The 26,286-nt window shown below is 44.3% G+C and overlaps 1 protein-coding gene across 1 annotated transcript in view; it reads right to left on the reverse strand.

Moving 5' to 3' along the window:
• The window catches only part of LOC122557954 (dual specificity protein phosphatase 8-like), a 222,225-nt gene extending 197,961 nt beyond the window's left edge, over nt 1-24,264 (reverse strand). The window contains exon 1 of the mRNA XM_043706218.1: nt 23,968-24,264. The gene's annotated coding sequence lies outside the window, so the exon portion shown is untranslated. The remainder of the gene's footprint in view (nt 1-23,967) is intronic.
• Between the last annotated feature and the right edge of the window lie 2,022 nt (nt 24,265-26,286).

The raw sequence follows: 26,286 nt of genomic DNA on the forward strand, positions 1-26,286 counted from the left end.
TAAATTACAAAAAGTAGAGGACCCAGCCCCGATCCTTGTGGCACACCACTGGTCACAGGCCTCCAGTCTGAAAAACAACCCTCCATCACCACCACTCTCTGTCTTCAAATGTAGGAAGTTTATTCAGCACCTTCACAGATAACACAAATCTGGTGCAAAGTAAATAGGAAGGAAACATAGACTATGGCAGCAATTGGAATTTAATCCTGAAATAAGTGTGTGAGCTGATGCATTCTGGGAAGACTAGCAAGTGAAGGGAATACATCTTGAACGGTACAGGACCTTCGGAAGTTCAGAAGATCAGAGGCACCTTGGTCTGCATGTACACAGATCGTTAAAGATAACAGGATAGGTGGATAAGATAGCTTTGAAGACATATGGCAATGCATTGAAAATAAAAACAAGGTGGTTATGATGGAGCTGAATATAACATTAGTTAGGCCACAGCATGAATTCTGACCATCACACTATTGGAAGGATGTGATTGAACTAGAAAGGAATGTTGTTTGGATTTGAGTGATCCAGCTATGAAGATAGACTAGATGGGCTGGGGTCATTTCTCTTAGAGCAGAGAAGGCTGAAGGGATCAAGAGTCTCACTAAAGCATACAATGTTGCAGCAGCCACAAAATGGGTAGATAGGGAGATACCTTTCCTTTTGGTAGAGGGTCAAGGTTTTATAAAAAGATAGAAAGCAGGTGGCTTACATGGGATTGGAGAGAATATTTTTTCACCCAAGTGGTTATGGATACCTGGAACCCACTTCCTGAAAAAGGGTGGTGATAGAGCTATTTCAATCAATGCTTGAAATGCCAGAGTAGACAAGGATATGGGCCAAGTGCTGGAAAATAGGATCAGAATATATCTGAGGTGAGATGACTGGCAGAGACAGGCTAAAAGGGTGTCTTCCAGCTTTTTGAAAAAAAAAATCGCTGTGATTCTCATGCGTATATTCTGTACTTTATCCAGACCCTCCTCTCTACGTTAACCATAGCAGCTTGCAGTTTCTGGAGTCTCTGAGCTCTACGTTGTATTGTGAGGTGGGTGATGAATTTTGCCACAAACTGAAAACTGCCAGTTATAGAAATTTTATCCAAGTAAACCTTGGATTAAATAAAAAAGTATGCCTTTGTACTCAGCTCTGCAACAGCAAGACATGATACTCTTTTGTTTACTGTTGAATGGCAGCAGAGGCCTGTGTTTAGGCTCGCTGAGACCGTATCTTGTATACCTTATGAAATTACTGAGCTGGAAGCATGTGGCTGAGCTATAAAGAGCATTGCGTATCTAAAGTCCCCTGGGACGCTATACCCGGCAGACAACAGCGACAGGTACTTTCTGCAAATACAAAATCTTCCCAGCTGCTTCTGAAGTATCTCTGAACACGTTCAGGTGCTTCGGATCATCTTAGTTTGCTGTGAGTATTTAGAAAGAATCAGAGGACCAAATGAATATGTTATAGGGGAAAGCAGAGAGGCAGAGCATTTAGCACAGTGGGGCTGCAGGAGAAGCAGAGGGTTTTAAATATTGTTGTGTTTTGCAATAATTACCATTAACAATCCAAGAATATTGTTCACGGCTGCTTGATTCTGCTCCAAGGTCTTGAGACAGCATCAATCTCAGTTCTGCAAGTTTACATCTCCAAAGCTACACCTATGCACCTTATAATCTTGCATTTAAATCTTCTACAATACTTAAATACAAAAAACAAACCTTAGTGCTTTGTCGATCAAAGAAAAAGGAGCAAACTTCAAGGAGCAGGGAAAACTAGAACTGAATACTCCTGGAACATGGACTTCAGACCAATGTCCGGGTGGTATGAAAAAATCTAAAGTCAATGGAATCAATGTGTTCGTCGAAAATAAAAAGCATGGCATCCAAATAGAAGGCTACTTTGTTTAAATTACAATTCATTGTATCTCTATATGGCAAAGAGTTGAAGCCATACTTGTAATCATAGGAGTGAATTATAGCTTAGTGAGTTTGAGGAGGTCATGGAATCAAACCTTGAAATCACAGATACTTTTCATCTACCATGTTGGTGACTCTATATTAATCATTAATGGTTAGAATCATGCTCTGTTCACTCAACTCCATCATGCTGTTGCTGCTTCAGGCTAAGGAATTTGTATTGACAAACTTTAAAATGTAATAAAAACGTTGCAAGCTGCCTCAGAGGGGAGTAGCGAAAAACTGACACCAAGTCACGGAAGGAGATTTTCAGAGGGGTGACCAAAATTTTAATCGTAAGGCGGCCACTTGGCCCATTGAATTGCCATCAGCTCTCAGCTAGTCCCACTCCCTGCACTTTCCAGATCAAATTTCTTTTTTGTATATGTGATCTTTTGAAAGCCACAATTGAATCTACTTTCACCAGTCTTTCGGGTAATGCATTCCAAACATTAACTGCTCGCTGTGTTAAAAGAAATCCCTACATGGACTTCAATTTCTTCGCTAATCAATGGCATGGTGGCTCAGTGGTCAGCGTCAGGGAACTGGGTTCGATTCCACCTTCAGGCGACTGTCTGTGTGGAGTTTGCACATTCTCCCCGTGTCTGTGTGGATTTCCTCCTGGTGCTCCAGTTTCCTCCCGCAATCCAAAGATGTGCAAATTGGGTGGATTAGCCATGCTACATTGTCCAGGGATGTGCAGACTAGGTGAGTTAGCCATGGGAATTCTAGGGTTACAGGGATAAGGTAGGCAGATGGGTCTTCGTGGGCTGCTCTTTGTAGATATGATGAGCCTACTGGCCTGCTTCCATACCGGAGGGATTGTATGATTAAAAAAAAGTATTAACTGGACTATTCAAGACTTTCAAATCTAAGAGAAACAGCTTGAGGCGACTCTGTCCAGAACACCAATAATTTGACATTTGTCTCAAGATGTCCTCTCAACATCGAAATGAAATGAGGTAGGACAGGATAAGCTCGGTTCGATTCCATAATCAGATGGCTGGGTCACATGGAGATGATGTGGAAGAGGCTTGGTCCCACATTGTCTTAATCCACAGCGAGGCGAGTAGAATCATGGTCTGTACAGCCACCCCCAATAACAATCCCAGTAATATGTTGGGAGGATAGAGTGTTGCCCTTTTATGATATCCTGAAAGCCCATTTGAACACTGTAATGCCAAGTAAAGAGAGAGCTGTTGGAGCCTGTATCATACCAGCTCGAGCTCCAACTGTAGTGCTCAGATAGTTGGTGGCTGCTCCTAGTGCTGAATGGGATTGGAATCATAGGCCATCAAACAGTTGGATCCACAACTGTGGGACTGGAGTTGGTACAGATTCCACGCAGGAAAGGATGGGCTCCTATCTCTGCACTTGTACAATTAACCCCAAACTCTCCAATAGGCTTCCTAAAGCACCATTCACCATGTATACCCATTATTGTGTGGACCCGCCTTATCAAAGTGCTCAGTGTGACCTGGCATTTGGACTACCCTGGATCCCTCCTGCCCAAAATGTCTCACCACTTGTAGATCCAGCTTTTATTCTATCTATTAAGAAATAATCACTATCTGTAGCTGAGCTGGAGCCCACATGTGTCCCTCAGGAGATGGTGTTTCTTCACCATATCTCAAAGCAGAAAGGCACAATGAAAAGGCTCTGGGACAGCAACAATGAAAGGTTAGAGGTATGTGCTTGAACCATCTTGCAAATCAGAAGCAGATGTGGAATGGAGGGGATAATGAAATGAGGGGGTTAGGTACACCATAATCTATGTTAAAAATCACACAACACCAGGTTATAGTCCAACAGGTTTAATTGAAAGCACTAGCTTTCGGAGCGCCGCTCCTTCGTCAGGTCATTGTTTTGATGAAGGAGCGGCGCTCCGAAAGCTAGTGCTTCCAATTAAACCTGTTGGACTATAACCTGGTGTTGTGTGATTTTTAACTTTGTACACCCCAGTCCAACATCGGCACCTACACATCATGACCACAATCTATGATAGTTTCACCTCATTGCTAGCCCCAGCAATAACCCCTTTATCAGAGATGTTAAATTGAAGAGTTTCAGCTGTACTTATTCTAATGCAGTTTACTGTTACTCACCAAAAGGAAAACAAAAGGGAAATGAGTCAGTGAGCATTGCACAATCTGTTTGGTGTACCTGGTGTGGTTGGCTAGCCAGCACTGTGTGCGCAACCTTTGAGACACAGGCATGCGGGTAAGTGGGGAAGGTGCGCTTAATTTATGAATGTGGCCTGATCAATAGATAGAGGTGTATGGTAGCTGGATGAATTGAGCAGTCCAAGTTAATGGTTCTGTTGGCACAAATGTGACATTTAAATTGCATTCATTGACCATTCAGGTTAGGTCATTGATCTTTTTGCTGGCAGAGTATCCAAGTTCTTGGGGCTTGACTCTTGAAATTGAGCTCCAAACCCATCTGCCCCCCCCGCTGTCTTTGGAGAGCTTCTGGCATCCTATGGATACAGTGCATCACTCCTCCTTTTCGCTTCCTCCACCCAAGTCTCCAGTGTAGCCTTGGAAGCTGCTTTCTCCCACGTTGCGCCATTCTTCAAAATGTTTCACAAGTTAGAGTCACTTCCTTCTCTTGCCACAAATGCACTCTATAGCCCAGCTTAAAATGATGCCTTACATTTCAAAAAGAAGAATTCAAGGGGTGAGAGCAAAGCGAGTGGGATTGGTTTAGGGCTGCCCCAGGAAAGGAGTTGATACACACCCACTGCACTTTTAAACTTATAGTTCTGTGACCTGCTGCATACTTCAAGTATCTTCCACAATTCTCCCTTATTAATCCTCACCAGGATGATAGGGAATTAGTGTTTGAATAAATAGATTAAATTAACATTTAAAGTAGCTTTTGGATCAATTAAATTATAAAGCTTAATCATGCACCATCACAGACGTGCTGAAACAGCCAGACTGAGATAGCACGAGTCATTACGTATTGTTCTGCAGTATGGAGCAAAGATCCAGACCACATTCTGCAAGTGGGAGAAAGTGAGGACTGCAAATGCTGGAAATCAGAGCCGAAGATTCTGGTGCTGGAAAAGCACAGCTGGTCAGGCAGCATCCGAGGAGCAGGAGAGTCAACGTTTCGAGCATGTGCTCTTTGTCAGGAATGAGGGGGTGGCCCAAGGGGAACTTGCAGAACGTTACACAGAACATCTCTGGGGCACACGCACTAAAGAACCCCACCGCTCTGTGTCCGAACACTTTAAATCCCCCTCCCACTCTGCCAAGGACATGCAAGTCCGGGGCCTCCTCCACCGCCAAACTCTAGCCACTTGACGTCCGGAGGAAGAATGCCTCATCTTCCGCCTTGGGACCCTCCAACTCACTAGTTTCCTCATTTTCCCTCCCCCCACCGTATCCCAGATCCAACCTTTCAATCGCTTTCTTGAACTATCCTACTTGTCCATCGTCCTTCCCACCTGTCCACTCCACCCTCTTACCTTCACCTCTACCTATCACATTCCCATCTACCTTTCCCCCCTCCCAGCCCTACCCCCCTCCCATTTATCTTTCAGCCCCCCTGGGCCTAATAAAGAGCTTATTCCTAATAAAGAGCTTATGCTCGGATGCTGCCCGACCAGCTGTGCTTTTCCAGCACCACATTCTTCGACCCACATTCTGAAAGTGCACCTACATGGCACAGGCAATAGTCCCCAAAGAACAGGCAACAATTAGGCAGAAGTGAGCACTGCAGATGCTGGAAACCAGATTTTAGATTAGAGTGGTGCTGGAAAAGCACAGCAGGTCAGGCAGCATCTGAGGAGCAGGAAAATCGTATGCCCTCTGGTCTGAGGCATGTCAGCCACGAGGAAAAGATTCTCACACTCTACAATGTCTTTGCCTCTCATAAATTTTGTATATCTCAATCAGATCCCCTTCAGCCTTCTCTGCTCTGAGGAAAATGAGCCCAGCCCATCCTCCACTGAGATTTTCCACACAACACAACATCCTGGTGAATCTCCGTCTGCACTCTCTCCAATGCAATCACATCCTTCCAATTGTACGGCGGCCAGAACTGCACACAGTATTCCATCTGCGGCCTAACCGATGGTTTATAAAATAGTAACAAGATGCCCTTGCTGCTCTATTCTAGGCCCTAACTAATGAAGGCAAGCATCTTGTATGCCTTCTTAAGCACATTGTCTAGCTGTGCAGCACCTTCAGGGATCTATACACCAAGGTCCCTCAGTACTCTCTAGGGACCTATCATTCATTGTGTATATCATTCACTTATTAGAATAGCCTTTATTGTCACGTACACTCAAGTGCAGTGAAAAATTTGTAACGCTGTCTCTCAATGCCATCCTAGGTACAGGATACCTAGATACAGATACTTTCATGTCACAGAATTGGAATAATTTTAAAAAATTAGAATGGGAATACAGGGTTTAGAAGTCCAGAATGAGAATAAAAGGGTCTTTAAAGTACTCAAATTATAGTCCTTTTCCAATCAGTCTGTACCCTGCCATGCTTCAGAGAACCAGGCCACACTGCCTCTACGTGCTCGCCTCTGTCCAGGACTCACTCTGCTGCTGCTCTGGGCTCTGGCCCATGCTCATTCTGCTCCCTGCTCTTGGACCCAGCCCACACTTGCTCTGCTTCCGGCCTGGGCTCTGGATGGTGACTCTACCCACCAATCGCTCTGCTCCCAGCTCCAAGACCTGGCCCACACTCACTCAGCTACCATTCTGGGCTCTGGCCTTGACTCGTCTGTTTGTCTTGCCTCCATTCTCCAGGTAGCGTAGGGTAGTTTAAGAAGTTAAAGTGTTGATGGGGTGGGGGGAGGGTGCAGAAATCCTGCTACAAAAACAAAAATGGAAAGGAACTAGCGAGCAGAACTGGAGCATCTTATATTGCTGCCATCGTGGATACCTCCAAATTGCATCGCAGGCATAACAATACATCCTCATGTGTTCAAAGTGACAAGGGTCAAATTGTCCCACCTCTCGTGCACAGAATATCAGCAGTTAATCACTACTCTGGCTTTGAATAACTAAATGTAGGACAAGCAGATTGGAGAATATCAAACGGGGGCTTTAAACTAAGTAGGATCTGCTGGCCCTATATGCTTCAGTTTCACTTCAAGCAACGTTAGATACCAGATAAATCACCAGGTGACCACTTCCTGAATCAGATTCAATACTTAGTTCTGAACACATGGAACTTAATGTGAAACCAATGATGTAAATCAGTGCAGAAAGGAGAGAAGCTTTATTGATAGGGTCTGCTTCCATGCAGACTCTTCAGTCCAACCAGTCCATGCCAACCATGTTCCCAAACTCAATTAGTCTCACCTGCCTGCTCCTGACCCTTATCCCTCCAAACCTTTCATATTTGTGAACTTATCCAAATGTCTTTTGAACATTATAACTGTACCCGCATCCACCACTTCTTCTGACAGTTCATTCCACACATAAACCACTCTGTAAAAAGGTTGCCCCGAGAAACCTTTTTTTAAAAAAAAAACAACCGTGGAATGTTCTAAATCCAATGGAAGCCCATGTGCTTTCCATCCGAGTAAGAATGGAGTCAGGAAAATACCTACTTATGAACAAGGAGCAGGAGGCCATCTGGCTATTCAAGCCGGCTCCACCATTTAATAAAATCAAGTCTGGTCCGATTCCTGAATCTGTTTACCAATCCACCCAGATAACCTTTCAACTCCTCACTCAATAAGAACCTATTCACTTCTGCCTTCGATATATCCAAGAAGTCTGCTTCCACCATCTTTTCCTAAGATTCGCAACCCTCTGAGAAAAGTAACTGACCTTATCTGTCTGTCTTCGATGAATGACCCCTAATTTTTAAACAGTGTACCCAGATATTTGATTCTGCGATACAAGGAAGCATCCTCTTCACCAGTACCCGATCAAGATCCCTCAGGATCATATGTTTCAATCAAGTTGCCCTTCACTCTTCTATTCAAGCAGATACAAACTTAAACTGTGCAGCCTTTTCTCATAAGACAACCCGCCAACCCCATCTCCCCTCCATTCCAGATCACCCTCTAAACTGGCTCCGATACATTTACATCCTTCCTTAAATAAGGTGACCCATTCAGTACACAGTATCTCAGATGGGATCTCACCAGTGTGCAGTCTAACTGAAGCATTACCTCCCCACATTTACATTCAATGCTCCTCAGACTAAATGGGAAAGCCCTTCTGACACTCTGAAAGAAAACTGTGGATTCTGTCTAATGTCAAATCTCCTGATACGATAATGGCAAGTCATTAACACAAATTGTTCACATGCTTTGGGACCCTGACATGTCATGACACATCCGCTTGGTAATTCCATGGGAAGCTTGAACATCTGACAGCCAGTTTCACTGTGACTGGATTACACTGGCTGCACCATTCCCGGCAACGGGGGAAGAGGAACCAGATTGGCAGCCCCCTTGCTTGCACTTGCACTGCTTCCCCACACTCACATAACAAAACAGAAGTTGCTGGAAAAGTTCAGCAGGTCTGGCAGCATCCATGAAGAGAAATCAAAGTTAACCTTGCAGGTCCGGTGAAGTCCCTCAGAACTTCGCTGGTTTTGGCAGAACGCCTCATCGCCAGAACTTTCCAAAAAGTACCAAGATATTGCTTGGCTGGTGGTGAGAAGGGCACTATCTGAGAGATCCTTCACGGACGCATGGATTCCCTGTGGCACTGCACACTGCCCTTGAAGCAGCTTCGATGGATTGGGGGGGCTGTCACATATCTCCTGCTGGAATGTGCCTTTGCGCTGAAAGAATGGAAAGAGATGCAGTGGTCTTTGTCAAGGTTCATTCCAAGCAGTTCCATGAAGCAGGAGTCTTTCACTGGGACACACACCAAGAGAAACGTCAACTGTGCCTTGATGACCCATCAACTTGGTCAAAAGCGCTCTTTTGTCTGTCTGAACTTGGTCTTCCAGAGCAAGGGGTTGACTTCAACCAAGCATTGCAGACTGGCAGAATCCAAAGTCCAGGACTACGTGTTGAGGGACGCACTGAAGCTTGGGGCAGCTGCTGCCAAGGTGCAGTGCGGAAAGACCGAGGGTTTTCTGACAAAGATAAAAGGGGAGTCCTTCAGTTCTAGGAGCCTCCCTTCCTGGTGCCTCAAATATCTGTAAATATAGTCTTTGTAAATATACAAGGCAGGCAGGCATTTGATGTGTTTGCTGGATAGTATCAAACTCCAAATGTGTGTTTGCTCCATCATATTCTACTGTACAGAACCAAATTGCTTTACTGACAATGTATTCATAAAAATATTTCTGTACATAAAGTATATTTTTGAAATTAAAGAACCTACTGGCTTTCTACACTAATTTACTGAGAGCTCTTCATAGACGGCATAAAGATTGCGGAGCAGCAAATGTTTAAGTAAATCAGCGGAGTATTATAGCAAAACAGAAACCACAATAAGATTTCTGCCTGTCCTCTGACAGCTCAGCGACACCTCCCGTGACAATACCCACATCCATCCCAATGCACCCTTGCCTTCCTTCACCATCAGCCCCCTGCAACGTTAGCTGCCAGCTGATCCCAGATGCGTACACTCCCTCCCAGCTTAGTCACCCTCCAGAGAGAAATTGAGCCTTGGTGGGGATTGTGAGGCCAGCATAGCTAAGCATTTAAAGGAGGACTATTATGTTGAACTTGGAACTTCAATTCTTTTTTCCTACACTGTACCTAAGATTTTGGCTCCGGACATGGCAACTTTTCATGATACTCCTGTAATTAAGTACACGTGACGACAAAGCCTAATTCTAATTCATTCCCTCCTTTGCACTCTTCCTGCCTCACCTCATGGAAGTCCAGGCTCTGGGCCGACTGACTCTGGAAGAGTCCACCTTGACGTGTAGGGGTGCGCGTACTGCTGGAGGTGAGAGGACAGTTGAGCACTTTGCACTGGTGAAGGGGTACATCATTGTCAGGTTGAGGGGGTACCACACTATTTGGGTCAGGGGTGTGGAGAAAATAAAAGCAGGTGAAGGAAAGTCAGCACTTGCCAGGAGTGGGAGGGGTGAGGTGTGTGGGGCAATCCTGCCACAGCAGTGAGAGGGGGTGAGGTGGGGGGGGGGGGTGGTGGGGGGTGCTAAGGGCAATAAGCCTAGTTATGGTGGGTGGGAAGCAAGATGGTAATAGACACTGAGGGAAGATGATCACCAGAGGTTTGCCATAAGAGTTCCTACAGTGCAGATCAAGACCACTTGACCCACCCAGTCTGCACCAACCCTTTAAAGAGCATCTCATCCAGAACCAAACACCCCAACCTATCCCTGTATCCCTGCACTTCCCATAGCCAATCCACCTAGTCTGCACATCCCTGGACACTGTGGGTAATTTAGCATGGCCAATCCATCTAACCTACACATCTCTGGACTGTGGGAGGAAACCCATGCAGATACAGGGAGAAACGTCTGTGTGGAGTTTGCACAGTCGTCCGAGGCTGGAATCGAATCCGGGTCCCTGGTATTGTGAGGCAGCAGTGCTAACCACAGAGCCACAGTGCTGCTCATTGTGAGGGGAGTGGGCTGATTGTGGTTTGGGGAGGAAATTAGGAGGAGGGGCTGAGGATTGTCAGAGAAGGGAGGCTGTCAAGGGTGGGGGTAAAATGGAGACAGCTTTGTTTAACACAACATGCTAGTCAACAAAATGGACTAAAAAGGCCTTTATTCAGTTTATAAATGAACAAGGGGGCATGGCTTCACTGGAGTTCCCACTTGATTTTGCAATTCTATCCATCATTGTGGAGGTTCAATCCTCCAACATATGGTATGCATGCAAATCAATCACAGTTAGTGTGTGCCTATCTTTCCAATGCTGATTGGAAATTCTGGGCTTTACCTCAAGCAGAATAAAGTGGAAAGAATTTGCTTCAATTATACTGCAGTTCTGAAGGGTCACTGGATCTGAAATATTAACACTGCTTTCTCTCCACAGATGCTGTCAGATCTGCTGAGTTTTTCCAGCAATTTCTGCTTTTGTTTCTGACTCCCAGTATCAGCAGTTCTTCGGTTTTTGTATTTATACTGTAATTTTCACAGCCCCAAAGGGCCTTTGTAACCAATTTAAAAGGACTATTATTGAGCCGTAGTTATGATTTTAACGTTGTAAAAAACTAGCCACCAATTTTCACATGCAAAGATCCCACTAATGGCAGGCAGTGAGGCAACTGACTACAGATAATCTTAACATCATGAGGGAGTAATACGCTCCTGATGGTATAGATCCAATACTATGAGACTGACTGGTCCCTACACCTATCCCTGTATAATAGCTGACTGTTTTGGGGAGGGGGGGAAGCGGGGGAGGTGAGGAGCAAGGAGCAGGAGCTAAAAAAAGGGCTGACAGCTGAGCCCAAATGTTTTACCAAGGGATATGAGCCAGCACAGGAGCCCTTTGAATGAATGTCATTCAGCATGTGAGAAAGGCAGTGTTAAAGGGCTGTGGTACTTAGGAAACGCAGACCGCACAGGATATCCTCTTCCTTGACATATTGGCTAAATGTTTTGAAGGAGAAATGACAACTTTCTCAAAAAGGCCCATTATACAATAGTGAAATGTAATTATTTGTGGGGAGTATGATTATTGCAGTCATCATCTGCATCTGTACTGTGCAGGAAGGTTGCTAAATAAAAAAAAGAGAAATATATTTTTTTAAAAATGGTATGCAGAGCTGCTTTACGTAATTTGCCTGCAACTAAAGTACACCCAAGACAGACAACACAAAGTAGGAGATTTTTCAAAGTCATTATTGTGTGGCTGTGGTTTAAGCTGTTCAGGGTTGGATTCACATATGGCAGCTGATGCAGCACTTTGTCGAGAACTGCAGTCTAACTGTGTAAATGACACACACACACACACACACACACAAAACTTGCAGGTGGTATTGCCATGTAACTGCTGCCCTCATCTTTCCAGATGGTAGTGGTCATGGGTTTGGACTGTCTAAGGTGCCCTGACAAAGTTCTGCAGTGTTGCTTGAAGATGGTCCATACTGCTACCACTGTGCACTGGAGGGAGTGAGTGTTTATGGATATTTGGTGCCATTCGAGTGGATTGCTTCCTCCCGGATGGTGTCAAGTTTGAAGTGTTGCTGGATCTGCACCCGTCCAGGAAAGTGGGCAGCATTTCAATCACTTTCCTGACTTGTAGATGGTGGATAGGCTTTGGAGGTGAGCGACGTGCTGCAGAACTCCTGGCCTCAGACTTACTCATGCAGCCACTGCATTTCTGTGGCTAGTTCAGGTTAGTTTTTAGTCGATAGCAATGTCCAGGATGTTGATAGTGGGGAATTCAGTGACGGTAATGCCATTGAATGTCAAAAAGTTGACAGTTCAATTCTCTTGCGAGACACATTTGTGTGGCACAAATATTATTTATCAGCCTAAGCTCATGTCTTGTTGCATTTGGCATGGGCTGCTTCGGTTTTGGAGAAGTCATAGATGGTGACTTGTGCAATCAGGGAACATATCCACACAATTCACTTGACTCAAAATGTGCCATGACCCAGAATGTGGATTACATACAAACATAATACTTTCAAGCGATACAAACCTAGCAACTAACTGTCAAGAGGTAGCAGAGTTCCAAGTAGTTCAGTTATTAGGTAAATACAAGACTGCTGCAGACAATAATTATTACTTGCTTAGAGTGAGCTAGCATTACAAACCAGCTCACACGACCAATATAGTCACCCTCTTCCACCTCTACACCCCTGGTTCACCCCCACCCCCACCCCACACACACACACAAACATTTAAAACTTGTTCCTTAGCTGCTGTCAATGCAAAGTAACCTTGTCAGTGGTTGGTCACGAGTCAATATTTGCACACATCAAGCGGAGAGGTGTCAATGTTAGGGAATGAGACCCTTATTTCACACTTGGCACTGATGTCGGCATCAAACATGCTGAGAATAATGAACAAACCATGACAAAGCTCTATGTATTGTGCCTCTCATATGACAATCTCAGATCAGTGCCCACTACTGCACCTCCTGTCGCAGTTTCAATTCACACAGCCGCCATGCCTGGGGCCTCTCTGATTAAGACTCTCAATCTATTCGCAATTACAGATGGTTCTGAGCTGTGGCACCGTGCCAACGTGAAACTGAAAGAAAGAAGTGGTGCCACAGGACATCCCAAAGGCCTTCACAGCTAATGAAGTACTCTTCAAGAGCAGTCATTGACGTCATGTAGGAAACAGGGCAGCCAATTTTCACACAGTAAGGGTCCACAAAACAGCAATGTGATAACGACCTTTCACTTCATTTTTGTGCCGCACATAGATTCGGCCTTCCATTCTCCCTGCCGGCCTTTAAAAGGGCTGAAATTTTGCAAACATTAAACACTTTCAAAGCTCTAGAAAAAGCAGCGACCACCTGTTCTCCCACGCGCAGTCGCATTTTTTTTTTAAAAACGCAAACATCTCGGAATTACTGTGCGAATATTCCCACTAGGTCGGATGCTGATCCAAGGTCAAGGTTGTACTGGGAGTTCAGGCTACTTATACAAAGAAGCTGACCTTGCAAATGTGGAGCTTTTAGCTCAGTGTACTGTGGGCGAGCTCAGGCCAGGCAGCAAACAACTCACAGCACAAACTCTGACAGGCAAACAACAATGAGACTTTTAACCACTCCCTTTCTTTATGTTTCCACAAGCTACAGTTTGTTGTCCAGTCACACTCTTTCTTTTAATGGTTGTCAGGTATGTTGCAGAAGCCCAGTGGGAGCTACCTTCTGATACCGCTCCTATACGTCATATCATCCTCTCCCAAAGGCTTGCTTAGGAAGGCACTCTCTTGCTTAGATTCCTTTCAAATTAGAACCACACCATCTCCATCAGTTTCACTTTGCTTTCCTGCACTGTTACGTCAAGAATCATGGATTTCCTACAATGTGGAAGCAGGCTATTTGGCCCATCAAGTCTGAAAAGCATCCCACCCAGACCCACTGCATCCCGTAATCCTGCATTTCCCATGGCTGGCCCACCTAGCCTACACATCCCTGGACACTATGGGTAATCTAGCATGGCCAATCCACCTAAACTGCACAATTTTGGATTGTGGGAGGAGACTGGAGCACCCGGAGGAAACTCACGCAGAAACGGGGAGAATGTGCAAACTCCACACTGACAATTGCCAGAGGGTGGAATAAAATCAGGGGTCTTTGGTGCTGTAAGGCAGCAGTGCTGACCACTGAGCTACCAACAACATCTCCTTGGCCTTTTCCACCTCCACATGCTATCCCTTCATCAGCAGAACTGTGATCAAATACCGTGTGTATGCTGAAAACATCTATCTAGGCTGCACATGCACCTTCCCCCTCCAAAGCCACTTCACCCGCTATATCATTCCATTTGATGCAAGAGCGGTCTTTTTGTCCATTGTACTTTCAGATTCAACTGTTTCAGTGATCTATGAGTAGGCCTCTCACCGTTCACCCTTGAACTTCAGCTCATCCAAACTTTTCTGTCCAAACGGTATCAAGTCCTTCATGTCAGGTTGTGGAGGTGGGAGAGTACAAAACTAGAGGCCATGGGTTTAAGGTGAGATGGAAAAGATTTAAACGGGACCTAAGGGGCAACTTTTTCACACAGAGGCTGGTGTGTGTACGGAATGAGCTGCCAGAGTTGGAGGAGGAGACTGGTACAATTAGAACATTTAAAAGGCAACTGGATGGGTATATGAATAGGAAGGGTTTGGAGGGATATGGGCCAACTGCTGGCAAATGGGACTAGATTAATTTAGAATATCTGGTCAGCATGAAGGGCCTGTTTCCATGCTGTATGAGTTGGACTGAAGGGCCTGTTTCCGTGCTGTATGATTCTATCGATATTGACTTTGCTCTCCCATTGATAGCTATGTCTTCTGGTTCCACCAATGAGAATACTAATTTGACCTTTTCTCCTCCTTCTTTTGAAGATGCCCACTTCTTTGGCTCAGTGCTCTTATTCTATATTTAAAAAGATATTATATAAATGTTGCTTTAGATCTCCCAAGTAGCGAGAGGTAAGGATGGAGGCCCATAGTTGTGATGTGACAAACAGCAATTTTTGTTCAATATTGGAGCATTTATAATATTTTATACCACTGACCAACACCACATGGTGAATCACAGTTTGGCAGTCCCAGTCAGATAGGCTGCAAAAAAAAAAGAGAGATAATGCCGGGTGTGTATATAGAAACATTTGCACAACGACTTGCTTTCTTAAGACTGGGTGGGGGGGAGCGCACATTAGACCTAGGAGTATTTGGTACCAAGTGATAGAAGTGGACAAACATAATGGTATCTTTAACAGGCACATGAATTCAGCAGAAAAGAAGGAAAGTAGTATATATTCTTTGAGATACAGTGGAATTTCTTCTGATCTACTCTCAAATGCTGAATTGGCAGACATAAAAATAGCATTAATATTTCAATTAATCTTTTACAAAAGGAGTTCTGCTACTGTAAAGAGATTCTCTATATCCCCACAAAAATGCAGAAATACTTTTTCCATATTTTATAAATAATAGAATGGAGTATAATTATTATTTATGCAAGTACAGCTAATTGTCTGCAGACAGGAGCTGATGTGCATTCTGTCTGGTGCATTACCTCACCACATTAATATGTATGCATGGTAATGTATATTCGGTATATTTTAAAGATATGGAACAAACCTCCAAGGCACACAGGGTGGAACAGATGAATCTCTGTGTACGATATACCATTTGTCTCCCCTGCTGACAGGTCTGCAGGTGGATGAGAGGAGTTGGGCCCCAATGGCCGTTCTCTTGCACCCCTGGCTCTCTCCAATTCTAACGGAGTGAGTGAGGCCTAGTGGGACAAATGGTATCCTTGGCCCCAATTGAGGCCCTCAATGAAGGGCTGCTCCTTGCCTAGCCTCAGTGCTCAGTTTGGAAGGAGAAGTTTAGGGGGCAGTGTAGAAACCCTAAGAGGTTTGCCTTGCCTCTAGTGGGAAGGTCGTAGAGCTCCTACAGTGCAGAAAGAGGCCATTTGGCCCGAGTCTGCACTGACCATCCGTACAGCACCGCGCCCAGACACCCCCCAATCCATCCCATCCCTATAACCCTGCATTTCCCATGGCTGGCCCACCTAGCCTGCACATCCCCAGACATTATGGGGCAATTTAGCACGGTCAATCCACCTAACTAGCACATGTTTGGACTGTGGGAGGAAATCGGAGCACCTGGAGTAAACTCATGCAGACAGGGAGAAAGTACAAACTCTACTCAGATGACAGTCGCCCAAGGGTGGAATCAAACCCGGGTCCCTGGCACTGTAAGGCAGCAGTACTAACCACTGAGCCACCTTGTAGGTGAGATGACTCTTTCACGCACCCACCTTCTACATCGGGGATTCCCCTCAACTCCACCCTGACACACTATGCCGCAAAGGTTGCTGTGATTAGCAGGGAAACCCCACCATCTGAAAAGTCCTGCCCGCATACACAAACCTTTAATTTTTAAATCACTGCCATCAAATTATAACAAATCCTAATGGAGGCTTCCTGCAAGATAAGTCAGATCATTTGGAAGGGGGAAAACATGCACTATAACACACGTATGGGTAATTGCTTTCCTTTCCTAGCTAAATGTGAGAAACAGTACATACAGTATACATATTTTCACTGTTGTACACAAGGACATATAGAACAACAATAGGGCACAGAGCCTGCGATCTATACAACCACTCAGTAAAATCACAATGACCTGTATGTCAACTTTTCTTTTCTGCCTTTGTCCCATATTCCGTGATACCCTTTCTCACTCCCACCCAAAACAAAAAACTGCTTCAGTCTTAAACACTCCAATCCAACAACTGTACACTTGAGGGAGAGCAATCCAAATCTCTACCACTTTCTGCAGGAAAAGGCTGTTTCCCAATTTGACTCCCAAATGTCCTATTTGGTGCTTCCTACCTGAGGAAATGTAGTTTCTCCATTTACCGTAGCAGTGAACGAACGTTTGAAATTATTTTGACCAGGTAGTTTATAACAACAGGTTTGGATGTAAAAACAAACGGCTTACAGAGATGCTGAAAACAACGAAGCATATCACTTTGACAGATTTCCAAACAAGCTATAAGCTAAGCTATACAGACCAGTACATATCAGATGGAATTTCCAGTCAGTTCAGATACTAATGTTTAAGTTAGGAAGGTAATTAAAAGAAATGAAATAGAGTTGCATATACATAGCAAACAATGGAATACCTCTGAAATTTACACGCTGTTGTCATGCGGGTCAATCATGAGTAGGGTACTCACTACTAAAAATCGATTTCCAGAGACACTTTTCGGACACATTCATAGGTGAATGTTGGGCAAAAACTGGATTGGCTTGGCTGTGATGTTGTACTTCCTCTCCCTAGTCCACACCCACTTGCGGCTAAATATTTTGCAAGCACTCAAGATCCCTGCATATCTAATGAACACTTAAGACCATGAGACATAGAAGTCTGCTTCGCCATTAAATTAAATAAAAAATTTGAAATAAAAAAATTGGGGCAGCACCATGACTCAGTAGTTAGCACTGCTGCCTCACACTGCAAGGGACTCGGGTTTGATTCAAGCCTCAGGCGACCATCGGTGTGGAGTTAGCACATTCTCCCAGTGTCTGCGTGGGTTTCCTCCAGGTGTTCCAGTTTCCTCCCACAATCCAAAGGTGTGCAGGTTCGGTGAACTGGCTGTGCTAAATTGCCCATCGTGTTCAGGGATGTATAGGTTAGGTGCATTAGTCAGGGATAAATGTAGGGGAATGGGTTTGGGTGGGATACTCTTTGGAGGGTCGGTGTGTACTTGTTGAGCTGAAGGGCCTGTTTCCACACAGGAGAGATTCTAATTCATTCAGAAATCATGACTAATCTAATAATTCTCAACTCTACTTTCCTACCTTTTCCCTTTACTGATTTAAAAAAAGTGCATATCTCAGCCTTGTGTATACTTAATTAGCCAGTCGCTACAGCCCTTCATGGTTTTAAAAAAAAAATCCACAGATTCACAACCCTCAAAGAAGAAATTCCTGATCTCTATTTTAAATGAATGACCCCTTATTCTCCGATAATGCATCCGGTCCTAGATTGGCCCAGAGAAGGGGAAACAACCTCTCCGCACTGACCCTGTCAAATCTTCAAAGAATCTTGTATGTTTCAATCAGGTCTGTCTCTCATTCTTTGAAATGCCAAGTACAGACCTAACTTACTCAACCTCCCCTTAGAATCAGCTCCTCCCTATCGAGTATCAACCTAGCCAATCTTCTCTGGACTGCCTGTTGGACAAGATACTGGAAGGTAAGCACACCTTCAGAAGGAGGCAACACTGTCAGGGAAAAGAGAAAAGGGGAAAAACAAAAAAAAAACAATGAGGGATAAAATGTTAAGAAGGTGCTGCATAGAGCTCATGCTCAGAGTTAAATATTATCGTATTGTCTGGTTAGATTTCAATGCTGGGCAAAATCGTCATTATAACTTCCATTCAGGGCACTCAGTTACACTCAAGCAGTATTGGCAAGTCCTTCCCTGAACATGGACTCCATTAGAGATCACCTTGGGATTCACTGCGGTTTTGGAGCAAATGAAATAGAATCAAAAGCATTAACTCCCAACTATGTTCTGCTCCCTTTTACCCTGCCCTCCAGTCTCTCAGGCTTTTGAGCCTCAGCAAGGAATCTGCACTGAATGTTGCTTATCTCGGTGACCTCACCCAGATGATCAACGTACAAAGGTAGGAATGGGTCTCGTCAGGTAGTGAAACCATGGAAAACATCACAACTTCCCACAGGCACATGTACTTTCAGCAGGGCTCACTGATAGCATTCGAAAGCAGAAATCATATCCAATTTTCCTCTTGTAAATCTTGGGCATACTGATGTAGGGGTCACTGTATTGTACCTTTGCCACCTCATCTCCTATTCTCAATGCGAATCCCTGAAGCCCACAGCCTCCTCAAAAAATCAAAGAGAGAGAGAGAGAGAGAGAGAGAGAGATGGGTGTCTGATTAACATGAACTACCTCAGCACAGACTACTGGCACCAAGCTCAAGGCCTTTGACCTTAATTCAATGAGGCACCACATAGAAATGAGTCATAAAATCAGAAAGCGGTCATTCAGCACCTACAGCCTGCACTGCCATTCAATTAGATCATTGATTGGGAGCTTAACTCTATTCTAGTTTCATGATTCTTACTTCCTTGGCCAACAAAAATCTATTCATTACAGCTTTGAAAATTTTCCATTGATGTAATAACCTCAACAGCTTTGTAGGGACAGAGTTCCAGATTTCCACTACCTTTCAAGTGACCAAGTGCTTCTTGACATCACCCCTGAACAAAGTAGCTCTCATTTTAAAGATTACGTTGCCTTGTTCTGGCCTCTCCCAAGAAAATGTATGGGTTCACTCTCTCTAGCCTGATAGTTCCTTACACACCTCAATTATATCACCATTAATCTCCGGTGAAAGTCGCAAATGCCCATTCAACATAATCTATCCTCATAATTTAACACAATATAATTCAGGTCTATTTCAAACCCCTCCAATGTCACTCCATTCGTCCTGTAGTGGAATACAGAAAAGAATGTGATTCTTCAAACAATGCCTGACCAGACGCTTATACAATTATCACACTACATCCAACTTCTTTGAATTCCTGGGCTGGTTTCTTCTTACTGGGCACTAATTTCTTTGCCCACTAGGCCATTGGGTGAAGTGTCTCTGAGCATCTCCACTGATTTTAACATTATATAATTTTATGTACTTACATGAAACAAAAAGCCATTGCTTTTCATAAAGGAACAATGCCGGTCTCGAACTAAGGTCATGGACAGTTGGGAGGTTTAGTACGGAATCTGATGTCACAGCTAGAGGTCATGATTAGATTAGATTAGATTCCCTACAGTGTGGAAATAGGCCCTTCTGCCCAACCATCCACACCAACCCTCCGAAGAGTAACCCACCCAGACTCATTTCCCTCTGACTAATGAACCTAATACAATGGGCAATTTAGTATGGCCAATTCACCTAAACCTGCATCTTTGGACTATGAGGAAGCCGGCCATTCAGCCCTCTGAGGAGCGACGAACCCTCCTACCCCATCCGTGTAACCCTGCATTGCCCGTGCCTAATCCACCTAGCATGCATATCCCTGGACACTATGGGCAATTTAATCCACCTAACCTGCACATCTTTGGATTGTGGGAGGAAACCAGAGCACCTGGAGGAAACCCACGCAGACACAGGGACAATGTGCAAATTCCACACAGACAATCACCCGAAGCCAGAATTGAACCTGGGACCCTGGTGCTGTGAGGCAGCAGTGCTAACCACTGAGCAACCGTGCCGCCCCCATGGAGAGATTCACCACGCTGCCTGGTTATGTTTTACTACGCAGTTACACTTCAGGGGTTGGATCCATGCTAAGCAAAATTACTTTTCAGCAATGTCACCACTGTATTCCACATGCACCCTTAAACTGTTGTTGAGGACAGACCTTAAACTGCAGAAGGCATGAAAGATTCCATGAAGCTATTGAGAAAATGGAGGGGTCGTCATTCTCAGTACCCCAGCCAACACCTAAAACAGATTATGTAGTCATTTGCTTACATTTGCTGGCACTTCAAAAATAGCAGTTAGCACTGCTGCCTCACAGCGCCGTGGGACCCTGGTTCAATTCCACCCTTGGGTGGCTGTCTGTGCGGAGTTTGCACATTCTCCCCATGTCTGCGTGGGTTTCCTCTGGGTGCTCCGGTTTCCTCCCACAATCCAAAGACGTGCAGGTTAAGTGGGTTAAATTGCCCATATAGTGTCCAGGGATATGCAGGCTAGGGGGATTAAGCACAGGCAATGCAGGGTTACACGGATGGGGTAGGAGGGTTCGTGGCTCTTCGGAGGGCCGAATGGCCGGCTTCCACACAGTAGAGATTCAATGATTTAGTGGCTAGAAAATGCTTTAGGATGTCCCAAGCTGTGAAAGGCACTGTAGAACTGAATTCCGCTTTTTGAAGAAAAATACGCTTTTTGTCTGAGAAATATTTTCTGCAATGCTTTTCCAAAGTGCACTTTTAAACAAGTATCAGTGCCTCAGAGAGCTGAAGCAACGCTGCCTTCAACGCTCGTTATTGCCAACAAGCATTTATTTAACACCTCTTGAGGCCGTGAAACATTCAAATATCTTTCACAGGAACGTTACCAAAAATAATGAACGCTGAGCTACTTAAGGAGACACAAGGACAGCTTGACTTTAAAAAGTGGCTTAAATGGAAGCGAGAGATGGAAAGAGGGAGAGATCTTGGAAGTGAATTGCAGAGTTTAGGTCCGAGACAGGTTCAGGTATGGCTGCTAATGATGAGACAACTGGAGTAAGGGGATGCACAGATTTAGAACTGGAGGAGAACAAAGATCTCAGAGAAAGCTATTACCTGAACTGGGTTACAGAGAAAGGGATGGCTACAGAGAGATGTGAACACAAATACCACAACCAAAATTCTTCCAGGCTCCCTACCATAGAGATAGAACATGCTCCCAGTCCTGGGAATGTTGCAGTGGCTGTCTTGAGTCAAGGCCATGCATCTCAGTCATGTCAAGCTTCAACTGTGAATGTGACAGTTTGCAAAATGTCTCAAGGTGCACAAGTCACACTGCTCCTCAAGATACCAGTTTATCGAGTGAGATTGTCAATGCTGCTGAATAGGTCAAGGTTGGGATATTTGAAGGGAGTGAGAAATGGGTGCACAGTTGTGTGTGCAGTTTCGGCGTCCTTCTGAGAGAGGATGTTCTAGCTATTGAGTGCAAAGAAGGTTCACCAGACTGAATCCTGGCGATGGCTACAAGAAGAGACTGAATCAGTTATGACTATAATCACTGGAGTTTGGAAAAATGAGAGGGAAAATCTCATACAAACCTATAAAATCCCCAATGGAGTGGATGGGATAGATTCAAGAAAAGGCATTATAAATCATCAGGGGATCCGGAACTACAGGTTCCGGCCTCAGGATAAGGGGTATGTCATTAGGACTGAGAGGAGGAGGAAATTCTTCACCCAGCGAGTGGTGAGCCTGTGGAATTCTCTGGCATGGGTAACTGGTGAGGCCAGAACTTGAAAAACTTTCAGAAAGATGTAGGTATACTACTTGGGGCGAAAGGGATCAAAGGATATGGGGAGAAAGCAGGTACAGGCTATTGAGTTGGACGATCAACTATGATCACGTTGAATGGCAGAGGAGGCTCTAAGGGCCAAGTGGCCTACTCCTGCTCCTGAGTTCTGGGGAAGGGTCACTGGACCCTAAACGTTAACTGATTTCTCTCCCCAGATGTGCCAAGCTTTTCCAGCAATTTCGGTTTCAGTTTGGGCCTACTCCTGATCATATTTTCATGTTCCTATGGGCGGGAACGAGGATGTCTTTGGCACTGGGTATGCCAAGAATTCCTCATTATGACTTTTTTTTCCCAGAGGGGTGATAGAGGTGGTTATCGGAATTGAATCCAACCTCAGGATTCTGCAAATAAGCAGAACCTGCAAATGTCAACATCAGCCACATTCAGCTGCCTTAGTATTCAAGCAACCTCATACCAACTGGTCACCATAAAATTTATTTCATTGCAAAAACTATTTTGCTTGTGTGTGTGTGTTGGGTGGGGGGGGGGGGGGGGTGTGATTAATATATAAAAGAGTATTGCCAGTTGCTGGGCCAGGTATATTTGGGAGTATTAAGTCAGTTGGTTTCTGAGTCCTTCCAAAGTCCCAGCCTGATCACAAATGGGAGTAAATCAGAAATAACAGACTGTGTGGTGACAGCAGCAAGGGGAACAGCTGGATTGCTTTGCTTGTTGTTGTTTGTTGTGCTATTCCAGGGTTTGCAGTAAAAGCATAATGACTGAGGGGTGGTTGTTTTCAACAGAAGCATTGATGGATTGACAATGCACTGAAAATTTTATTGATCGATCAGACATCCTCTTATCCCCTGTGAAACAAACACTTATTTATTGTAGTCCTATCAACCTGGTTTGTTGACAGACACATACTGGTGGAAGCGGACAGAATATCATGTCATGAAAAGCATTTTTCATTTATTAGGCCAACACAAACCTTGGAAGACACAATTTTAGACGGGCTAACAACCAACCCAACTCTGAATCTCTTTGCAATGTAATGGTTGATGTCTTTAGCGTCTATTTGCCTAACATTTCAATTCCCCTGAAGACAGTACCCCTTTAATAAACAGAAACAAGGAGTTTTTTTTCCTCTCATAAATACTTGCGAGCGGTTACCTATCCAACCGAATCCCTTTTGAAACAACAAGCGACATATTAAAGGCGATTAAAGGATTAGATAAATCAAAGCCTTCAACAAAAATTAGACAAAGCTTTAAACGATGCATTCTGCAAAATGCAGACGTCAAGTTACAGGATCAGCTCTCCCAACCTCCCTCCCCAAACCTTAAATCAAATCCGCAATATAGTCATTAAATTGAAGGTATCCGTTTGCAAACCAGGAACTACCACAGGCATGCATCTAGAGAGGCGAAGGAATTCAATGCCCCTGTGTTAAAAGCAAGGAGAGGGTCTTCTACAAATAAAATCTCCCCAACTCCGCACCAATTTGACATCCCACAACCTGGTCAATTCTGGGCGTCACTTGACAGCAGTTATGTGCAGCAAGATCTTATAACGTGTAAACACAGGTCCTCAACTGCACAGTTATTGCATGACACTGAAATTCCCTTTGCCAGCAAGTCCTTTGCAGGGAGTCTGCAGTCACAGAGAGATAGTCAGCAGCTTCCCCACCTCCCAGGAGGAGCGGACAGGCATGGCTAAAAGATGCACCAACATCCTGCAGTCAAACATCGCATTGCCCAGTCTCCAGACGAGAGCAGGGACACTGGGATGCAAAGGCCAGAGAAACTGGGCAAGGGACAGTTAGCCACCCACACAGAATGACCGGCGCGGTGAAATACGCATTTCTGGAGGGAGCCCTTTCATCTTAATTAATAAAAAAAAGACTCACCTCCTTTACTTCCGGGAACTCCCCTTATTTACCATGGACAAGCCTTCTTACAATTTCAGCCGCACGATTAATTGGGGGGGGGGGGGGTGGGGTGGGGAGGGTAAATGATCCTGCAATTTTTTTTGCAAAATGAATCAAGGAGAGCAACACAAAATGAATGTCATTGCATTCCAGCCTGCCGCAAGCTGCTGTTCTATCGGATTGGCTGGTTGTGGGCTGGCCATTAGCAATAGCAAAAACAGAAGGTGCAACCTCACCAGGAATGAACTGGGGATGAAGTCATTCTCTTCAACAGGATGGCGTCATTGGCAACCAATCAGGAGGCTGGAGTGACGTCACCCAGCCCTGGTGCCGATTAAAGGGAGCTTGTCTGCACCGACTGCCACAGTCTTAAAGCAGTCGGGTCCCTCCTTCTCACAAATCTTCTCAGCGCTTGTTATTCCCAGCCAGCGTGCATCACTAAATGTCAGCCGTAATGCACACTGTTCACACCCTGATATGGATCACTTTTTGCCATCCACATTTACAGCAACACGAACACAGGTCAATCTTGCCCCAATATCACCCGCAGGTATCAACAGGGCACTGTAATAATGCTCAGTTTGAGTGTAACCTTTTTGATTGATGTGCAGGTAAGGCTGACTAATACAGGGCTGTGTTCCCATTGCAACGTCTGGCCAATATAAAAGAAGTTGGTCAAGCTGTCACAAATTTTGTGGTCTGGGTTCAGCAAATCTAATCTACCCAATTTATGCTTTTAAATTCAAAATCCAACAGAAACCTGAATATATTGTTATCATATTTCCTGACATTCTGCAGAAATCTGAACTTTCAAAGCGAAATTAACTTTACTAAATGTATACGCTATATTTTTATTTAAATAGAGGCAGGATTTATTGAGGTGGAGATGGGCACTTGTTCGGGATTTCTATAGTGCGAATGCTATTTTTCAAAAGGAAAGCACTATACACATTTTGTTGTTCCACGTTTTAAAATGCTATTTATCAAATGCTTACTCCGAAAAGTAGTCATGATTTGGAGATGCCGGTGTTGGACTGGGGTGTACAAAGTTAAAGATCACACAACACCAGGTTATAGTCCAACAGGTTTAATTGGAAGCACACTACCTTTTGGAGCGACGCTCCTTCATCAGGTGATAGTGGAGGGCTCGATCGTAACACACAATTTATAGCAAAAATTTACAGTGTGATGTAACTGAAATTATACATTGAAAAATTGATTGTCTGTTAAGCCTTTCATCTGTTAGAATACTGTATTAACAATCAAGTGTGATTTTTAACTTCTTACTCCGAAAAGAGATGTTTCAGCTTTTGGGTGATTCCTCAGGGGTAATCTTGCCTGATCAGCCTTGTTGCACAAGCGCAGATATAGTTCCTTCACCTCTTAACCAAGAGATCTTACCAGGTTGCTGAATCTGCCCTGATTCCAGACAAAGCATTCAGTTCAGCTTGATGGAAAGGACAGACGATGTCGTCATTAGTCGTTTCCCAGTAAGGCTCCATGGGGACTGACCTGAGGTACAATCCTCGGGCCTGAGTCAGCCTGTGATGTTGCCAACTAGAAGACCATGGGGGGGGGAAGGGACTAACTTTAGTTGCTGCCTCCCAAATGCATCAAATTTTAGGTTTCCAGAGGCCTTTCAGATCTAAAGTAAACATAATGCATTTCTGGGTGGTTTTCTAGGTGCTATTTATGCAAGTACATTTCTTGTGACCTTACAGTATGTTAAAGGATATGGTGCTTGTCTGTCATGGAAACTCAAAACCATATGAAGAAAGAACTAATTTTTATACACCACTTGATCATACCTTGTAGGATGTCCTTAAATACTTAATATCAATGAATGACGTTTTGAAATGTAGACATTATTATTAATTGGGCTAATGAAATGCAGCATGTCGAGTGACCTACCATGATGCTGTACTATATTTGGGGAGTTGAGACCAAGCCTACTTCTGAAGAGAAACATGGTTCAATGGTGGAGCATAATTGGTCCAGACTGCAAACATAAAGTTTAAGTAGGGTACATAATATCAAACTCTCTTTTGCATTTTAAGATCATACATCTTACATATACATTTTATAGTCTGATTTTAGTTATGATTCGTTGTTAAGAAAGAATTTGCATTTCTGTAGCATCTTTCACATTCTGAGGACAGCCCAAGGTACTTCACAACTAAGGAAGTGGAGTCACTGTTGTGATGTGGCACATGGGATAACTAGCTGCAATTTTGCAAACAGATGAATTCATTAAAACAGATGCGTTTCTCTTAGACGCAGCTGAGAGAGCCAAGAGGG

This window comes from Chiloscyllium plagiosum, chromosome 16, assembly GCF_004010195.1.
Source record: "Chiloscyllium plagiosum isolate BGI_BamShark_2017 chromosome 16, ASM401019v2, whole genome shotgun sequence".
Taxonomy (NCBI): domain Eukaryota; kingdom Metazoa; phylum Chordata; class Chondrichthyes; order Orectolobiformes; family Hemiscylliidae; genus Chiloscyllium; species Chiloscyllium plagiosum.